Source organism: Phyllobates terribilis, unplaced genomic scaffold (assembly GCF_046119375.1).
Source record: "Phyllobates terribilis strain yellow unplaced genomic scaffold, ASM4611937v1 Scaffold_71__1_contigs__length_7168151, whole genome shotgun sequence".
Taxonomy (NCBI): Eukaryota; Metazoa; Chordata; class Amphibia; order Anura; family Dendrobatidae; genus Phyllobates; species Phyllobates terribilis.
Window position 1 is genome coordinate 961,865 of NW_027362831.1, and position 14,669 is coordinate 976,533.

Genomic DNA, 14,669 nt, shown 5'->3' on the forward strand with positions numbered 1-14,669 from the left:
ATTTTTTTTTTTTTTGCAGAACGAGTTGTAGTTTTGAATGATGCAATTAATTTTGCTATATAACATACATTATAAAAGAGGCAGCCATACTTGCCAATTCCTAGTCGCAATACTAATGTACAACGGGATGTAGCAGCCCTCAGGTGGAGAGAGAGCTGGTGCAAAATACTAATGAAATAACCACTCACACCTACCATATTGTTTGGACCATAAGACGCACCGGACCATAAGACGCACCTAGGTTTTAGAGGAGAAAAAAAAAATTTAAGCAAAAGATGTGTTCATGATCCACTTTTAAGGGGGGGGGGTGTCTTCTGCTGACACTGGTATAGGGGTAATATCCCCCAATTCTGACAATATCCCCCATCCTGGTATATATGCCCCCCCCCCTTCCTTTTATACATGGTCCCCATCCTGGTATGCCTGGCATCCCTCCATCCTGGTATGCCTGGCATCCCTCCATCCTGGTATGCCTGGCATCCCTCCATCCTGGTATGCCTGGCATCCCTCCATCCTGGTTTGCATGGAATCCCTCCATCCTGGTATGCCTGGCACCCATCATCCCTATCCTGGTGTGCATGGCACCCCTAACCCCTATCCTGGTATGCATGGCACCCTAATCCCTATCCTGGTATGCATGGCACCCCTAATCCCTATCCTGGTATGCATGGCACCCCTAATCCCTGTCCTGGTATGCATGGCACCCCTCCTCCCTGTCCTGGTATGCATGGCACCCCTCATCCCCGTCCTTGTATGCATGTATCAGCAATCCCCATCCTGGTATGCATGGCACAGCAATCCCCATCCTGGTATGCATGGTACCCCTAATCCCTATCCTGGTATGTATGCCCCTCTCATCTTTATCCTGGCATGTATGGCCCCCTCATCTTTATGCTGGTATGTATGGCCCCCTCATCTTTATCCTGGTATGTATGGCCCCCTCATATTTACCCTGGTATGTATGGCCCCCCTAATCCTTACCCTGGTATGTATGGCCCCCCTCATCCTTACCCTGGTATGTATGGCCCCCCTCATCCTTACCCTGGTATGTATGGCCCCTTCATCATTTTTCCTAGTATGCATGGTCCCCGTAATCCCCATCATGCTGCACATAAAAAAAAAAAATATATAAACATTGCTACTCACCTTTCTTCTCTCCTCCAGCGCTGACGCCTGTCTGCCCGCACTGATCTCCCCATGTGAGCCGCGCATGGCGTCACTGCTATGCGCGGCTCACAAGGAGAGATCAGCTGACGGAAGTCACCTCTCCCCGCGCCGGGACTGTGTGCGCGGGGAGCAGTGACTTCATGCTCCTTCATAGCCGGCACACAGCTTAGCCGCGCTGCGTCTCCTGCTGCTGCCGGGTTATCTCGTATGCCCGCTTATTAAAGGGCATGAATATTCACCCCATCCCCACGCCCATGGGCGTGGAGAGAGGTTAAATATTCATGCCCTTTAACAGCGGGCACAGGCGATTCCGGCAGCAGCTGCGGCTACACTGTGTGCTGCTATTAAGGACCATGAATATTCAGTGCTCCCCATGGGCGTGGGGAGCAGTGAATATTCATTTTCTTTAGCAGCGGGGACAGTGTAGGCTGCAGCAGGCGGCTGTTGCCCCCTGTGCCCCGCTCCTCCACCGCTACAGCTCCCCCCAGCACAGTATATATACCCACCCCTCCCCAACATTTGGACTATAAGAATCACCCCCCATTTCCTCCAAAATTTTGGAGGAAAAAATGCGTCTTATAGTCTGAAAAATACGGTACTATTCATGGAGGGGATTAGAAATGCACAGGATAAGGCTTGTATAGGGCGCCAGTCACACAGATACATGTAGTGCAACATGCCAACTTGCAGCCTATTAGTGATGCCAAAGCTATTACAGAATTTCCCCAAAAATGAGCCCTAGCATGATTTTACAGGATTTTTGGAGGATGCTTGACATATAGGCCCTACTCCAAAAATAAGCCTTAGTTAGTCAGGGCTGGCGTTAGGAGAGGGGAGCAACTGGGCAATTTATCAGGGCCCCTACTCTCTTTGGGGCTCTAAGCATTTCTATTCCAAGGCTGCTTAAGGACCTTTGGTGACATCATAGTCATGTGACCATAATGTCAGCAAAGGTTCTTGAACTGTGGGAGCCTAGAGTAACTGAAGAGTAGATAGACTGGTATGTAGGGGGGGAGACTGGACAATTTCTCTAGGTTCCCACTCTGAGGCCCTCAGCGTTTCTATTCCAAGGTTCAGACTACTTAAGGACCTTTGGAGAAATCACTGTCCTATGACCCTGATGTCACCAAAGGTCTTTTAACAGAGGAAGTCTAGAGGAGCTGAGACAGGCTGGTATGTATGTGCAGTGTGTGTGTCTGTGTATATTCTTGTGTATGTGCAATGTGTGTGATATGACATGATTATTATATATGGATAAATGAAGACATTCCCTGAAAATAAGCCCTAACCCATCTTTTTGAGCAAAAAATGATATAAGACCTTGTCTTATTTTCTGTAAAAGATGCTAGATCAGGCGGTCTGCCGAGCACTATATATGTGCACCCTACAAGAACAGACACATGGTTTCCACCAACACTACAAAAGCCTGGCTGCATCCTGCAAGGATGGAAAATTATGTAAGGTATTAGTTAATATTTTGACCAAAATATGTAAGCCTGCACCTACGTCAGGGGTCCTCATTGTCTTTCCAGCGAAAAGACAATATAACGTATTGGAAAACCAGATTTAACGCTGGCAGTAAAATGTTTTACCTCACAGAAAGAATAAGGCTGTGTGCCCACAATGTGTTTTTCAAGCATTTATGCTGCGGAATTTCCGCAGTATAAATGCTTCAAAAACGCTTGGTAATCCGCCCCCATGGTCCCCAATGACAAGACGAACTTTCAGTGCCCATGGTGCAGTTTTTTCCGCAGCGTTTATGCTGCGCTCAAAAATCTGCAGCATGTCCATTAATTTTGCGGAAGCGCGGCGTAATCGCCGCTATTGACTTGCATTGAGACGCATATAATCCGTGTCAGTACATTTGTACTCACGGATTATATGCGTTTCTATGTGCGGATGGTACCCAGGTCTGGAGTAGAGTAGACTCTCATCCAGACCTGGGTACCATAGAAACTGTAAAAAAATAGAATTTAAAATAAAAAATAAAGTTTATACTCACCTTCCGATGTCTTCCCGGTGTTTTGTCTGCTACGTCCAGTGACTTGCAATGTTCGCGTGGTTGTGAAGGACCTGCCATGACGTCACTGAGTCATGTGACCCATCACATGGCTCAATGACGTCACCGCAGGTCCTTCACACCACCGCGAGCAGTGCAAGACACTGGACGGAGCAGACAAAACACCGGGAAGACATCGGAAGGTGAGTATAAACTTTATTTTTTTTTGTTTTTCACCATTCTTATTCTCTTTTTTAACTAACTTGGTCACACTACTATAAATCCATGCCCGTTGCAACAAGGTGGACAAGTTGTCAAGCACTTTTCCAAGTGATGCTAAAATCGCTTGGAAAAGTACTTGATAACCTGCATGCAGAAATGCGCATGCAAAGACGCTTCACAAACGCTTCTACCTGGCGGGAAAAACGCATGTAAAATCCGTATGCGTTTTTCCTGCCAGGGAGAAGCGTAAAAAATATGCAGCATTTCTGCATCGTGGGCACAGAGCCTCAGCCTCGATCCCATGCTGTCCTGTCTGTATACTTGCTTTTGCTTCATTCTCTGCCCAGGAGCTGTGGTTCCTGCACAGTCAGACAGCCATTACACAGTATACGATTATCTCCACACATTATATTTTTACACATCCAATTGTGGAACTTATTAATCCAATGTATGTTGATTAAAATGTACTTTAATATGACAACCCCTTTTGAACTTGGAGGGACTCTTTACTGCCGTGCAGCAATCATAAATGCCCAAAGGCAAAACCCTCTTGGGGAGGGGAGAATAAGTGAACATGTTTGTTGGTAATGCCTCAGTGTTGTTGGACACGTGCACTTATTGGCACTTGCAGTAATCGTTGTTTATGGCTACTTGTAGCATCTGCACAGTGGAAACCTACCTTACTTAAAGGGGTTGTCCGTACTTGGCCAGTGCCAGTCTCTTGAATGAAATTGGAAAACCCTATACTTACCTCCCACACCAGTGCCGTTCCAGCAGTGTTGGCGCCAGGTCTCTCGGTGCTCACGTGACAATATGAAATCTGCAGCCAATTGGGGGGTGTGATCGTCCACTCTGATGAAATAATAAAGGCAACAGCCGGCGACATAGTGTCATGTGAGTGCCAGGAGACCCGATGCCTAATATTGCTGAAAAGGCGCCAGTGCAGGAGATGAGTATAAGCCTCTCTTATTTAACATGGAGAACTCAGGCATTTAGGATGGGGTTGTCCAAGTAGAACTCTTGTGTATATTATTTAGCCAAAATTAAAATGTACCAAATATCCACATGTGCAAATACCGTATATAAAGCCTTTTACTCCAAATTCCGTTTTTTCTCCTCTGATCTCATCAGTGGCCGTTCATTCAAAGCCACAAATTGTTTGTCTATCCTGATATCTTGTGGAACAGCCTGGCCTCACATGGGTTCTCCTCCCTCTTATCTCGGACCCTCAGTATTGACACCCTCACTTTTTTCATGCCCCTACATCTTTATATTTAATGCAGAAAGACTACCAGGAAATGTAGTTTCTGATCACTTGAATCTTTTCTAATGTGATCGGTTTCATTATACCCTTGTACCATCCACAGCAGTATACGAAAAGGAGTGTAGGTGTGAGTTGTGCAGAGGTAGTGGCTGCACCCAGGCACTGATGCGGAAATCCCAGCTCCCCTCTGCCCATTACCGTTCACCAGTTTTATATGTGATGCATGGTGGTTCAGCAGACAGATTCTAGGGCAAAATAACTACTAAATAATGTCATGTTATAATGACAGATCTGTCACAAGCAGTTTTTCAAGTTGCAGAGCAATAACCTGAATCTCCCCAGTTGTTCTTTCATAACCATAGTCACCAGCATTCATAACCATAGTCACCAGCATTCATAACCATAGTCACCAGCATTCATAACCATAGTCACCAGCATTCATAACCATATTCACCAGCATTCATAACCATATTCACCAGCATTCATAACCATAGTCACCAGCATTCATAACCATATTCACCAGCATTCATAACCATATTCACCAGCATTCATAACCATATTCACCAGCATTTATAACCATAGTCACCACCATTGGCTGCAATTTCATGAAACCTCATTGTGCGCTAAGGGGATAATATATCATCTAGACATATTCAGAGATAAAGCTAAAATACAACACCAATAGCACAGTAATAATGGCGATCATTTATTGAAAGCAATGTAATATATAGAATTTTTTTATTTTTCCATGTATAATGTAGCCAGCAAGGGTGAGTCTATTTTAGCTTTTAATAATTATTTGCTAAACTAAAGTGGCTGACATTACAAATTATTGCCTAAATGGGCACAAAGCTGCCAGTAAGCGAGCAACACTGACCATAGCACTGGATAGGGGAAAGCTGTGGACCCCGTATAGCCAGGTTGACAATCGCACCAAGGACGGCTGTAGATGCCGCAGTTGTGTCCTGTAATTCATGCGTCACATCTCCCAACAAGGATTCCAGAGTTTGGATTTTATGACTTCACTTCTGAATCCACCTGGGGAACGTGGCACAGGGGCCTCATTGCTGCTTATGCTCCATCCCAGTTGGCACAGAGCAGACTGCCAGTGGTCACGTTGGCAGTGGAGCAGCAGCTTTCAGCCCTCTGTAAGTAGGTCAGATACATTGTGTGACTGCTTTGCCGCAGATCAGCACATATAGAGATGGAGGTAATAGGAAGATGTGGAAGAATGTTCTTCAGATTGGCAGGCCAGCCATGCTTGTTACTGATGACATGAAACATGATGATGTTGGCATTTTGAGTGCAGGTAGTAGGAGCTGATGGTACAGAAATAAATGAACTCCAGTAGATAGTCTTGCGTCAAGATACAGGAGGATTAGATGGTATGACGGTATTATGCTGTTTCTCCGCTTAGTGGTAAGTTGTGCTCCATGCTGGACCCACAAACGGGAAACTCGTGAAAATCCTCTGTTCTCTAGCAGGAATTGTCTCGTTCACGCCATCACTGCGCGGTGCTGGGATCTGCTGTCTCATGGTGACATACGGGTTCCTTCCTATAATAACTGGAGATGGCGCTTTTCCTGTCCTTATGTCTTTCCAGTTTATATTTGAAAAGAAGGGGTGCGTTCTGATTTTTCCATTAACCCCTAGCCGGACATAATGGTCTTTGCAGAGTAGTTTGGACATAATGTCCATAGCATCGTGGTCAGTGAGGTTTTCATATGATGGTTCTTCGTACAAGACATTATTCACAATCTCTTCAGTGGTGTCTCCTGGAAATGGTGAGTCTTGGAAAATCATGTCGTACAATATGACTCCAAAGGCGAACCAGTCCACACCTTCACCATAAGCGTCTCCCATGATCATTTCTGGGGCGCCATACCCAGGTGTTCCACTGAAATCTCTGGCATTAAATCTCTTATCAAACTCGTATAGAGATAGTCCAAAATCAGTAATCTTTATGTGGCCGTCACCAGTCAGCAGGATGTTATCCGGTTTTAAGTCCCGGTGAATGATGTCATTGCTGTGCAGGAATTGTAGGCCACAAACGATTTCTGCTCCTATAAATGTTACAGGTTCCTTCAGGGGAATGGTACTATATATATAGTGAAGCAGATCCCCTCCACTGGCCAGCTCGGTGACAAAATACGCATGGTTTTCCGTATGAAACGCGGCATGGCAATGGGTTAGGAATCTGCTGTTGTGGCTAAGCTTCAGGACATGGTGTTCTACAAGGCATTCAGAGAAGGAGATTAGGCTTTCTTTCTTAATGATTTTAAGGGTCACACTTTCTTTCCTTATTTTATCAGTGGCCAGCATAACCTTCCCATAACTCCCTTGTCCAAGTATGCCATGGCAGATAAACTTATCCCTGGTGAGAGGGACAGTGGTCTTTATTTTTTTGCTACTGGGGCCACTACATTAACCTGAGATGTCATCTTGACTGGTGGCTGGATCTTCATGGACCGCACCTCCAAAAAAATCATACATTGATCTAATGCCTCTCAGCAAAAATATACATAACTGAACATGAGGTTCTTAGTTTAACATTCTGATCAGACTGTATGAAGCCCACTGCCACGTCACGGCAAACCTCGTAGTGGGTCCTAACATTTCCTGCCTAAAAGGCGCGGCGCCATGTGCCAACCACCGCTACAGTGAGAATGCACCAGCAGGGCGGGCGGCCTGGTGCCTCACAGCATCCATGCTTCAAGACCGAGTCCCCATGACTCCAGGCCGCGGCGCCCCACAAGCACAAAACCACAGCAACAATGGCTGACACATTGCATCAACACTACATGAAAGGAGCATTGTGACTCACCTTCCTCAAGCTCTCAAGTGAGAGCAAAATAGGCTAGACCCTCTTTGCAGACTCTTGCTAATTAAAATTGCCTGTGCCAAATGGGATGAGTGCTGGTCCAAGAAAGGGAAAAGAATAAGCTGGTTCATTGACGTGGCAGTGGGCTTCACACAGTCTGATCAGAATGTTAAGCTAAGAACCTCATGTTCAGTAATATGTATTTTTGCTGAGAGGCATTAGATCAAATGTATGATTTTTGGAGGTGCGGTCCATGCTCTTTTTTTTTTTGTATTATTTATTTTATGTTACATTATTTTGTGTAGGGCTGTGATGATATACATTTTTCAGTTCTTTTGTGTAAAATTTAAAGGAAAGTGTGTTAACCACTTCCTGACTGCCCACTGCACATAAACGTCCGCGCTTGCTGGGCTCTGTACATCGCAGATGTTTATGAACGGTCGGTGGTCTTGTAGCGCTCAGGGCCCCCAGGGTCCTGCACCCTGCGATTCCTGTGCAGAGCGATAGCTCTAACAGGTGACATCCTCGAGACCGGATTGGATCAGGTTCCAATAAAGTTAACCCTTTGCTATCTTCTACTACCCCTGGCAAAAATTATGGAATCACCGGGCTCGGAGGATGCTCATTCAGTTGTTTAATGTTGTTGAAAAAAAGCAGATTACAGACATGGCACAAAACTAAAGTCATTTCAAATGGCAACTTTAGGGCTTTAAGAAACAGTAAAAGAAATCAAGATTAAAAATGTGGTGCTCAGTAAGGGTAATTTTTTTCAGACCAAGCAGAGGGAAAAAATTATGGAATCACTTAATTCTGAGGAAAAAATTATGGAATCACCCTGTAAGTTTTGGAAATTAAAATTAACACCTGCATCAAATTAGATCTGCTTTTTTAGTCTGCATATAAAAAGGAGTGATCACACCTTGAAAAGCTGTTGCACTCAGTGGACTGACATGAATCATGGCTCCAACACGAGAGATGTCAATTGAAACAAAGGAGATGATTATCATACTCTTAAAAGAAGGTAAAAATCATCACGCAATGTTGCAAAAGATGTTGGTTTTTCACAGTCAGCTGTGTCTAAAATCTGGACCAAATACAAACATGGGAAGGTTGTTAAAGGCAAACATACTGGTAGACCAAGGAAGACATCAAAGCGTCAAGACCGGAAACTTAAAGCAATATGTCTCCAAAACAGGAAATGCACAACAAAACAAATGAGGAACGAATAGGAGGAAACTGGAGTCAATGTCTGTGACTGAACTGTAAGAAACCGCCTAAAGGAAATGAGATTTACATACAGAAAAGCTAAACATAAGCCATCATTAACACCTAAACAGAAAAAAACAAGGTTACAATGGGCTAAGGAAAAGCAATCGTGGACTGTGGATGACTGGATGAAAGTCATATTCAGTGATGAATCGCGAATCTGCATTGGGCAAGGTGATGATGCTGGAACTTTTGTTTGGTGCCGTTCTAATGAGATTTATAAAGATGACTGCATGAAGAGAACATGCAAATTTTCACAGTCATTGATGATATGGGGCTGCATGTCAGGTAAAGGCACTGGGGAAATGGCTGTCATTACATCTTTAATAAATGCCCAAGTTTACATTGATATTTTGGTCAGTTTTCTTATCCCATCAATTGAAAGGATGTTTGCGGATGATAACATAATTTTTCAAGATGATTATGCATCCTGCCATAGAGCAAAAACTGTGAAAACATTCCTTGAAAAGAAGACACATAAGGTCAATGTCATGGCCTGCAAATAGTCCGGATCTCAATCCAATTGAAAATCTTTGGAAGTTGAAGAAAATGGTCCATGACAGGGCTCCAACCTGCAAAGCTGATCTGGCAACAGCAATCAGAGAAAATTGGAGCCAGATTGATAAAGAGTACTGTTTGTCACTCATTAAGTCCATGCCTCAGAGACTGCTTTAAAGCCAGAGGTGGTGCAACAAAATACTAGTGATGTATTGGAGTGTTCTTTTGTGTGTTTGTTTTTCATGATTCCATATTTTTTTCCTCAGAATTGAGTGATACCATAATTTTTTCCCTCTGCTTGGTCTGAAAAAAATTACCCTGACTGAGTGCCACATTTTTTATCTTAATTTCTTTTTGTGTTTCTTAAAGCCCTAAAGTTGCCATTTGGAATGACTGACTTTAGTTTTGTGCCATGTCTGTGATCTGATTTTTTTCAACAGCATTAAACAACTGAATGAACATCCTCCGAGCCTGGTGATTCCATAATTTTTGCCAGGGGTTATAGATGCTGTGATCCATAGCGATCACGGCACATAGAAGAGAGGGAGAGGCAGTTGTGCACTCACCTTTGACGGCCTCCGAGATAAGGTCTGACGTGGTCATGGCAGCCGGAGATCACATGATGACCTCCGAGGCTGCCAGGTACGGTGGCCTGTTAGCCATCAACTGATTCTAACAGGAGATCTACCAGTGTAAAACTGACATCCGGTCTCATGCAATGCAATACATGTGTATTGCATTGCATGAGACCTGTGATGATAAAAATATTCCCATAGCGGGACTAAGTGAGAAAGTTAAAAACAGAAAGTTTAAAAATTGGGTCACTTGAGGGGGATTCAGCTCTTCTAGTGCTTAAGGGCTCTGTATACGTAGTCCGCAAACTATTCTACAATAATTTGTTCTCCAAAAGCGAAATAGTGCTCCGTCCCTCCCGGGTGTCGCCGTGTGCCTAAGCAGTACTGTAAAGCCACTTATGGGATATTGCCACGTTCAGCAGAAATTGTGTGATACATTTCGGCACCATTTTTACCCATTGCCTTGTGTGAAAATGTAAAATCTGAGGCTAAAACTAATTTTTTTTGTGATAAAAATATAATTATTTTTTTCTTCGCTGCCCAATGGTATAAATTTCTGAGAGTCATATATGGTGTCAGTTTGATCACTGCATCCGTAGAGGAATTCATTGAGAGGTGTAGTTTGTAAAATGGGGTCACTTATGGGGGTTTCCTGCTGCTTTAGGACCTCAGTCTCTCCCAGTGGGTCATGGCACCTGCAAACCACAACAGTAAAATCTGCACTATAATATGACAATTTTTCCCTTCTGAGCTTTGCACTGTGCCTGAAAAGTAGGCTTCCAGTATCCATTGTTTCAGATGCTGCACATCTCGTATCTTGATGGTCTGGTGTGGTATATGGGGTACAAAGATAGTGGGGCCATTCTTCATCAATGGAAACCTCAGTGCCACTGGATATCTGAAATTGCTGCATGATGATGAGTTGCCCTCTTTATGCACTGAAGATGGCACGTTCCCTGAGTTTTTCCAACAAGATGGTGCACCACCACATTATGGGTGTCAGGTCTGAGCATTCCTACATGAACAGTTTCCTGGAAAGTGGATTGGTTGTCGTGGGCCAGTTGAATGGCCACCAAGGTCTCCCGATCTGGCCCTTTTAGACTGTTATCTTTGTGGTCATCAATACAATTGTCTATGCTGTGAAGATACGAGATGTGCAGCATCTGAAACAACGGATACTGGAAGCCTGTGCTAGCATTTCTTCTGCATGTTGCTATCAGTGTGTCAAGAGTGGAAGAAGAGGGTTGAATTGACAATCCAACACAATGGGCAGCACTCTGAACACATTTTATAAGTGGTCATAAACTTGTAAAAACTCATGAAAGAATAAAGTTAAGTTAAAACCAAGCACACCATTGTTTTTCTTATGAAATTCTCAATACGTTTGATGTGTCACATGACCTTCTTCTCATTGAAAAAAATAAAGTTGGATCCAAAATGGCCGACTTCAAAATGGCCACCATGGTCACCACCCATCTGGAAAAGTTTTCCCCTTCCCTTATACTAATGTGCCACAAACAGGAAGTTGATATCACCAACCATTCCCATTTTATTTAGGTGTATCCATATAAATGGCCCACCCTGTAGTTTTAATCCTTCTAACTTCCTAACCAAAAAAAATTGTTTAAAAAATTGTGCGGATGTTAAATAACTATTTTGTGTGACCTAACTCTCTGGTTTAAGGGCATAAAAATTAAAAGTTTAAAAATTGGAAAATTTTCCCAATTTTGCCAAATTTCTGATATTTTAAAAAATAATCGAGTTACCTTATTTTTCAGACTATAAAGTGCACCAGACCATGAACATAAGACACACCTACCTGGGTTTTAGAGACTGAAAATAGAAAAGAAAGTTTAAGCAAAAAATGTGGTCATGATGCTCTGTTAAGGGGGATGGGGTCTGCCGCTCACACTGTTAAGGGGTAATGTCCCCCAATTCTGTACTAATATCCCCCATCCTAGTAAATATGCCTCCCTCCTTCCTGGTATACATGGCCCTCATCCCCATCCTGGTATGCATGGCACCCCTCATCCCCATCCTGGAATGCATGGCACCCCTTATCCCCATCCTGGTATGCATGGCACCCCTTATCCCCATCCTGGTATGCATGGCACCCCTCATCCCCATCCTGGTATGCATGGCACCCCTCCATCCCGGTATGCATGGCACCCCTCCATCCCGGTATGCATGGTACCCCTCCATTCCGGTATGCATGGCACCCCTCCATCCCGATATGCATGGCACCTCTCCATCCCGATATGCATGGCACCTCTCCATCCCGGTATGCATGGCACCCCTCCATCCCGGTATGTATGGCACCTCTCCACCCTAAAATTTTGGAGGAAAAAAGTTTCTTATAATCTGAAAAATACGGTATATCTAGAAAAAAAATTACTACTATCATGAAGTACAATATGTCACAAAAAACAATCTCCGAACCACTGGGATATGTTGAAGCGTTTCAGAGTTATTACCTCAAAAAGTGACGCTGGTCAGAATTGAAAAAAATTGGCCTGATCACAAAGGCAAAAACTGGCTCTGGCGCGAAAGGGGTAAATCTATAAGTTTAAAAAATATCTATTTCTGCTCTTTTTATTAAAAACACAAAATTCTACTGTGGAAGGGCTAAGAAAATGTACTTGTGAACAAATCTTTTGCAAATTATCCAGATATCAAGAGTTTCCAAAAGGTAATTCTGCCCAACTATGGTACATTGGGTAGTAAGAAAAGGGGAGTCAGTGTTTCGCAGGTCTATATTACAGCTCCACAGGGTTTATTACCCCTCTCCCAGGACCTTGTAAGGTGAGGCTCCATAGCTAAGCTACAGTATGGAGATTGGTGACCGCATATCTGGGCAGATGAGTTCATTACAGCTTCACACAGATCTTTACCCGGCGTTTCTAAGCTTCTGAGTAGCAACCTGACTAGTAATATTATTATACAAGATTTGATCATTTATGAATGACTGGCCGGGCAGATCTGGCATTCTGCAGACTGGAAAAGCTGGGGAACAACCATTATATAAAATATGAAAAAATAGAAAATATTAGCAATGTTCTATAATGGTTAATTTTTACATAACACTGGTTCAATTCACTTGATATTAACCCGTTCATGATCTTGTGATTTTCTATCTTTGCACTTTAGTTTTTTTTCTCCTCTTTTTTCCAGAGCCATAACTTTTATATTTTTTCAATATAACCAAGGGCTTGTTTTTTGCAGGACAAGTTGTACTTTTGAATGACACCATTTTTTTGAAGTGCTACTTTAGTGAAGTAAAAATAATAAATTTAGGATTTTTTATCTTCGTTATTTTTTTATAGACTTTACATTTATCATATTGCGGGCTACAATTAAGATAGAGATGGGAGAGGCAGCATTTTGTTCAGAATTGTACAGGCTTTAATTCGACATGTCTTAACCAAGTTTGTTATTTTGTTTTTGAGGAGTCAAATTCTAAATTTTGATGGGCGATTTCGGGAAAACTGTGTTTTGTAAAAAAATAAATAAAAAAAATGCGTATGTGTTACTTGTGTTATTGGTTACATTCCTTCAGGGATTCAAGTTGGTATTTCTGTAGGATCATATTTTGTTGTGTGATTTTCTAAATACAGTCTCATCCTAGTCATAGGTTTAATGCTAAACTAAAAGAATCAATATTTTAACACCTTTTTAATATACAGTTATACATGTAACAACTTTTTTTTATTATTACTTCACTAGACATTTCCTTTTTCCAGTTTAAAAAAAAAAATGAAAAAAATACAGTAAAATCGTCCAGCGATAAAATAAAACATTATGAATTAGTCTGAACAATTAATAGTACGTCTTTACACTGATCTTTTCTCAATAATTTGTTCTCCCTTCTGGGTGAAATGTAATCTTGTCCACAATCTCTTACTAACAATGGCCGTTTCCTTTTGTGTCAGTATGTACGCCTGTTATGGGGTTTGGGTCCACTTGTGTTAATATCTGATTTTTGGTTACTTTCAAAATGTCTGCTTTCTTGGATACACAAAGGATGGTGATGGACCAGAAGGTGCAGAAAAATGGCTTTACTTCTTCATTGTCCTAGTCTTTGGAGAGTCCATTAGCCAGCAGCCACCAGTGCTGATCATACTCACAGGTCACATATCCAGTTATATCATCCATCGCCAATCTTGTGCCACCTTCAATCACTTCATGGACTTCACTGTCATTTCTGGATGAAAAAATCCTTGTTTATATTTTTGTTTCACTACATGGAATTAAAGTGTGGTATTGCTTAGTTCCTTTGATGGGTTCTGCTTTTTGTAACCAATGTTTTAACAAACTTTCCTCTTCTTCTTAGTCCTGGTTTGTACAGTACGTGAACTGGATGTTAGGAATATTTTTCTCACTCAGTTGGAAAAGTTGCATGGGTGTTAAAATTTGGTCTGAATGTGGTCTATGGAGGCTAGCTTGAGCTGCTAGACATTTCACCGTGCCTCCTAAACCATCACATACACCTTTTGCCAGGAGCTGAATGGCAAAAAAGTGCCATTCAGCTTTCACTCCAAAATGTTTCTTGTGATGGCATACAATTATAAGGTTTCTCCTATTTTTATACTGTGCAGAAGAGTCATCCGAGGAGTAGTAGACCTTGCTCAAACTTGTTAGGATGTCAGTTTTATCACTGAAATCAAATTTTTTTGGAACAAATGAACAGCTGTTGAATCATGAAGTAAGCACTCAGACATAAAATACATAAGTGTAGTTCTGATATCTGACTGTAAGCAGAGTCGGCTTATTAGTAATAAGTTATTACTATTCAGCTAAGCAGACAACAGACCGGATGCTGCACTTATCGCACAGGGCGCTGAGGGAGACATTGCACGG